Genomic DNA, 7,500 nt, shown 5'->3' on the forward strand with positions numbered 1-7,500 from the left:
TTGAATGTACTGCCTCCAAGCGACACGCAGATCGATTTCGTTGATAATCCAAGGATTAGAAATTTAATGTTTAATTAACGTTACAGACCATACAAATCCCTGCATCATTACTCTGTGTTATAGAAATTAGCATAAATATATATTAAACATGTATGTATTAAACGTGAAATAATTAATCGCACGGGGAAAGCAGTTCGGTTTTACTCTAACATGAGATCACATGCCACATTTATATATATTTACCATTTGTGTGATTCGTCGCTTGAAAACGTTATTTCCCCGGTGTAGACTTTGAAATGACAATCAAAAATATGAAAATTGTGCTCAATTTTATTGGTGGGAATGAATGCTGTTTCCTTTGCTGCTAAAAGCTAAATGAATCATAAGTGTACAAAGCTCATATAATGTAAAAGAAAAAAAAAACAACAAAAAAAAAAACAAAAACAAAACAAACAGTGACCATCATCATCGCCATCATCATCATCATCATCATCATCATCATCATCATCATCATCATCATCATCATCATCATCATCATCATCATCATCTTCCACAATAATAAGTGATGAGAATGAATGCTATTTCCTTCCCTGAAGAAAACTAACATTTCGTATCTCTGTAAACTGTAAACTCACTTTGACGTCTGCCGTACTCATGACGTAACTATAGTACGTCCTGGCCGTACTAGATCAATGATAGGCATTTCATTAAAGTCAACGAAGAAGAAAGAAAGGGAAAATTAATAAAGGGGGGGGGGGGGAGTTTCTATGTTCGCAGAATGCGAGGTGTTCGTTGAGTCTGGGTTCGTTGGATCCGAGTTGCACTGTATATTATTGAAGCCTGCTGATTTTTATCACTACGAGTAGGTTTTCAAAGCAAACCGAATCCACATAATTTGAAGTACCATAGCTTATTGTATTCACAGTTTTACATGATCTGTGCAATGAAATACATTTCATTCTGTTGTCAAATTATGACCACTCATAGCAAAAAGAATACATTTAACGTTTCTTTGTTTGTTTGTTTTTTGGGGTTTTTTTTTTTTTTTTGGTGTGTGTTATTATTATTATTTTGTGTGTGTGTGTGTGCAAATAGAGATCCCACATATTCTTGACTGTTTGGAGTACAGTAGGTACAATAACATAGTATTATCAAAATTCACATCTTGTCATGATCACTGTGATAAAATGTATATAATTGTTGTTGAAACTATATTATCTTATTCAGTCTAGCAACCCTTTTTAAAAAGCAAAAATATTACTTCAGTCTGTTTGTATGGTATGATAATAATACCCTTCCCTTTTTATAACTTGTATCAAAGTTGTTGTTTTTTTCTTTTTAGTTGCAGTGTCATTACAATTGTGTGTAGTTGTTCCAAAGTCAGTTGTTAAATATTTAATATATTTTAAAATCATTAACATGCGTTTTGCAACATTTGATTTTTTCATCGTCAGTTTTAGGCAATAACATAGAAAATAATAAAAAAATATTGATACTGCCAGAATTGGTAGATGTTTTAGGAATGGACATTATATTGTGATATTGTATAGCTTAAGAGTTATTTGAGACCAACCAACGTGAACATATTTACAGGTCTGATTAGCAAAGTGGTTAATGAGGCCATTGTTGTAATGGAAATAATCTCAAACCAACGCAAAATATTGTCCAATACAACAAACCCATAATTGCATTCGGTTATCAGACCTGAAAATATGTGCACGTCGATACCAATACCAACTCTTCGTTGCCCGTTTGGAACAAGAGAGCGTTTATTTTATTCTAACAATGCACACGCGCAGTCGACTGGGGGTCTACAAAGGCAAGACAATTTTTATTGTTCTTCGATTAGCAAGTTGCTGAAACACTTTGCTGCAGAGCAGAGGCAGAGACCGAGCAATACTTTGTGAATTTGAAGTAGAAATAAACCAAAACATATTAATTTCTAATTAGCAAATTGATAAGTTTGTTAACTTTGTGAATTCAAGCCATTTTAAAATTTAAATTTAAAACTCTTCATATGTAATCACATAAAGGGAATGAGATTAGCGGAAGAGTAGCGTCCCTTGATTGGACATCACCTTACAAAGAGAACGTCAACATGGTTTTGTGTCTCTCTCGTCCTCGCTTTCGGTGAAGTGTCTCGGGAAGCGAGGACGAGAGACGCATGCGCACAACCAACATGACGTTCTCTTTCTAATAACTTTTCCGCTGGTGACGTCCAATCAAGGGACGCTACTCTTCCGCTAATCTCATTCCCTATTATGTACTTATGTGCGTGACGCTCACGGGCATATCAAATAATTTTTCAAATCTTTACACGAAGAGTTATTTTCTTACTTTTAATAGAAGCGTGAGATGCATTTTAACTTTATCTTTCAATTTTTGACTGGACATGCTTGCAATTTTTAGAACGAGTAATATGCATTTTGTGTGTGTGTGTGTGTGTGTGTGTGTGTATGTGTGTGTATGTGTGCATATTTTACTCTTTTTTTTTTTTTTTTTTGCATGCACATTCGCCTAATCTTGATGCATATTTTGCATTTTTAAAATACATAAAACCGTGGAGCCAGATACATGTGACACTTCGTCTCAAAACGGAATCATGTCATGAAGTATCAGAGGTTGGAAAGGGACTTGAAAATCAACCTGATAGGAAATATGAAATTAAATATTTTTGCATTTGAAGGAATTATATATTATTTCTGCTCAATAAAACAAATAATCTTCCCAAGCCATGAGATCGTTGGCTCTGAATTCAGTTTTCAGACACGTAATTTCAACGACATAATCTACCGTTTTCAGACGATGGGTCACACTACTTTTGCATTAAAAAAAAAGACCAAAAAAAAATAAATAAATAAATAAATAAAATAAAATAAATAAAAATGAAAAAATAAATAAAAATGTGGTTTAAATTTGGTTTGTAGCATTTTGTATCTCCAAATTTCCTTTTATGATCTGGACAGAAAAAAACATTTTTTGTTTTTTTTTGTTTTGTTGTTGTTTTATTTTATTTTTTCATTTTATTTTAAATTTCAATAGTTCTTTATTCAATTTGACAATTCGTTTGGGGCGCTGAAAGAGGGGGTGGGGGTTACACTACAGACATGCGTTCATCATTATCATCAATTCATTTTGAGTATATTCATTACGCGTGTATTTGAAGAAGAAAAAAAAAAATCCCAGCAGCTAAAGGGTTAATAATATCATAAAGCACTGAAATCCCTGCTGCATCGTTCGGTATTAGACGGTTTTACATCACCGTTTACGATGTTGTACCCCGGCTTTGTTGAATGAGCACTACGTGTGGTGTGGAAATTCATTGTGTATAATAATAATATTATTGTCAACAATTTTTATGTCATCATTTAGAATTGTATGCTTTGAAATCGCGGTTGACATTGAAATTGAATGTAGGATTATATCTTTTAAGGCGCTCGCGACACTTACCTATAGGCCCTTTCAGCCTCCGAAAATAAAAAAAGGAGAATAATAAAAGTCTCTGGTTAAATTAATAAAAAAAAAAACAAGCAAAAACAAAACAAAACAAAAATAAAAGAAATGAAAAGAAATAAACACACACACACACACACACACACACACACACACACACTCACACACACAAACAACAAAACAAACAAACAAAAAACAACAACAAAGCGACAAAACACGAGAACATTTATATAGCGCAACTTTTTGTCAACATTTTTAAAGTAATCATTTACATCGTATGTTTTGAAGTCGCGGTTGGCATGAAATTGAATGTAGGATTATTTATTTAAGGCTCTTGCGACACTTACCTATAGGCCCTTTCAGCCTCAGTTTAAAAAAAAAAAAGAAAAAAAAAAAGGAGAATAATACGAGTCTCTAATCAAATTAATAAAACCCAACAAAAACAGCACATTTATCCGCAATATCCACTAAATGTGCTCAATGAGTCCCTGGCGAACAGCAACACTTAATAGCTAGAGGGATAAGGGTAATAATGTGCATATTAGAGATGAAAGCACCAAATTTGGCACAAAGTAACTTGAGACCTTTGATGCTGAAGTGGGTTCATCTCTTTAGTCTGTCAATGCTGTTGGTAACTATCAATTGTGTTAACGAAGGACTTTCTTGGTGACGAGGATCCAACTAAAATCATATTTATTAGATAGATTATTAGACAATTAATCAATGTTGGTATAGAACCATCTTGAGAAATTTCTCTAACAGTATAAAATAGAGCGGTGCAATTCCACCTATAATATTATGAGCTATATTAAAACTAAGGGGCGTAATCCATGAAATATTTGTTGACTAAAAATACAGCTGTATATTATTTTTAGCCTGTGTGTAAGCGGTTGAATTTTTGGCTTAAATAATTCTCATTGTTAAAAATATGACTATAGGTGGCATAGAACAGTATGATCCGGCTGTAGAGCTTTACTATGAGGACTACAGTTAGTGTTATTGTTGTTGTGTTGATCGTCAACGTGATGACGATGAAGATGATGATGGTGGTGTTGGTGATGATGATGATGATGATGATGAAGATGATGATGATGATGATGATGATGATGATGAGGTGGTGGTGGTGGTTATCGTGGTAGTAATGATGATGATGATGATGATGATGAGGTCATGGTGGTGATGGTGATGGTAGTGATGATGATGATATTGATGATGATGATGATGATGATGATGATGATGATGATGATGATGATGATGATGATGAGGTAGTGGTGGTGGTGATGGTAGTGAGGGTAGTGATGATGATGATGATGAGGAGGAGGAGGAGGAGGAGGAGGAGGGGGATGATGATGAGGATGATGATGATGATGAGGTCGTGGTGGTAGTAGTGGTAATGATGATGATGATGATGATGATGATGATGATGATGATGATGATGATGATGATAATAAGGTGGTGGTGGTGGTAATTCTGGTAGTGATGATGGTGGTGATGACGAATGTCCGAAGTTAGATTGACAGGACCGTAATGAATGATACGATTGGTCACTTACCTTTAATTTAGTTCCGGCAGGCTCCCCGCATATCCATAAATCCGTACTTGGTGGATTTGCACTTAAGCACTTGCATCTTCCTGTTTGACGCCCTTTCTTGCAGCGGCACTTGATCAATTCTTGGCTAGCTTTCGCTGCCTCTGGACGCATCGTCCAAAATGGTTTCAGTCCATTTTCTGTAGTTTTCCCTCCCCAATCAAGTGGAGAAGGTGACCAGGCTTCGATACTGAGAGAAGAATTTCAGGGGCCGTTTTCATGAAAGCGGACTAGCGCTTAATCTGACTATCTCTGACTTACGTAGTAGTAGTAGTAGTAGTAGTAGTAGTAGTAGTAGTAGTAGTAGTAGTAGTAGTAGTAGTAGTAGTAGTAGTAGTAGTAGTAGTAGTAGTAGTAGTAGTAGTAGTAGTAGTAGTAGTAGTAGTTATAGTAGTAGTAGTAGTAGTGTAGTAGATGTAGTAGTAGTAGTAGTAGTAGTAAGTAGTAGTAGTAGTAGTAGTAGTTAGTAGTAGTAGTAGTAGTAGTGGCGTATGGCTACACCTCCAAATTTATCAACCCAGCTTCTAAAGTCTTCCTCCGCCCTAAGGACTGTTTCGTAGCCACCTTCAAGTTTATTTACTGGACAGTGGAGGACGATGTGAGGTCTCAGCGAGGTCTCTGGGGCTGCCTGACATTTCTGACTTTAGTAAATGACTTGAAAAAGTCGGATTTCATGTGAGCTGACCAATGCTCTCTAGATTGCCATGGAGCTGACTAAGCAAGTCCGGTACTAAAATCACGACACCTTCGGACTAAGTTTTCGTCATTTGCTGAGGCAAGACTTCATGCTTTAGTCTGAGTCCAGGTACTAGGATACGTCATAGCGTCAACAAGATAGCATCTATTATTAGATTGAGTGTGCTTCGACTCGGAAAGAAAATACGTCGGTTACGAATGACAGATAAAGTGTCCTGTTGCCATTGACACTGGCTTTTAAAAAACTATAAGATAAGTGAAGAATTTGAATCCGATGCATTGCGTGTGACAGTGGGATGAATGATAGCAGTGGAATTATATTAACCCTGGAAAATCATGATAACTTTTTGAGGTATGCCTAAATCGAAATATTTTAAACCGAAATAGAAAACCAGATCCCTTGAATTTCGGTTTGACTGCACCTATATTATATATTGTGCTCACTTATCGAAGAATTATTTCCAAATGTTAAAAGCGGAAAATGGTTGATATAAATTCAAAGAAATTTATTGTATTATTCATAATGAGAGGAACCACTAACTGGTATCGATGCAATGCAAGTACTCCCACCTCATTGTCGTACTCGTTAACCGAAATGTTGACACACAACCCATATGCTAAAAAAGATGGCATCTGTTTTCAATGGGATTTGGCGAAGCAAATCTGATTTATTGATAAAATCATCACGATGACTAATCAATCTCGTAATACACGCAAACCATCTGCATGTCAATTGTAAACACCATGCAAAATTTGGTGACGATTGGTCCAGTGGTTTCGGAGCCTTAGTGTTCCAAAAAAAAAAATAAATAAAAAAAAAGAAGAATAAAATTTGCAAATATACAATAAATATATGATAAGATAAATAGAATACCATTATGCGTAAAATCCAGTTTCAAAAGCTTCTGCCCACATGTAGAGCATTATACCCATTTAACAATTTCATATTTCAACATGATGGAGCAACTTTAGATACTTGTAAACAAGCACACACGACATAAATATATATATATATATATATATATATATATATATATATATATATATATATATATATATATATATATATATATATTTATTTATACTGTTTCCCTCCCAGGGCCAGGACAAAACCAAGTAATCTCATTCTAAAACAAAGACAGAAAGCATGTGGGAAAACATATATAGGGGGATAGAAGACACAGTATGTACCCCCCTGCATATAATATAATATATATATATATATATATATATATATATATATATATATATATATATATATATATATATATATATATTTGGAATGAGATTGGTTGGTTTTGTCCTAGCCCTGGGAGGGAAACAGTCAAATGCATAGTTATTGTTTTGGGAGATGATGATATTTTTTTCCTTGTAAATCATCTCTCTGTTATGTATTATCATATTTGTTATTTTGAATTTATAATGTAAGCATTTGAGTGTATTCCTCTTTGTTGGATTTTGTGCTTGTGTCCAGATGAGAATTATAGGTGGTCTCAAACTAAGTACTTTGATAGTGTGCTCTTGGAATCTACATCTGATCCCTATTTGTTCCCAGTTCCCCTAAGTCTTACTTTTTCTTGCGTGCTTTAATTGTAATTCGTGAACTTTTTACTATCCCACTTTCTTCCTTTTTACTGGCGCTGATATAACCTAAATGTGTTGCAAGCGCCGTAAAACCCTTAAAAACAAACAACACACACACACACACACACACACACACACACACATATATATATATATATATATATATATATATATATATA

The sequence above is a fragment of the Berghia stephanieae genome, chromosome 9 (genome assembly GCF_034508935.2).
Source record: "Berghia stephanieae isolate SIO BIC M18660-M18661 chromosome 9, UCSD_Bste_1.3, whole genome shotgun sequence".
NCBI classification, from domain to species: Eukaryota; Metazoa; Mollusca; class Gastropoda; order Nudibranchia; family Aeolidiidae; genus Berghia; species Berghia stephanieae.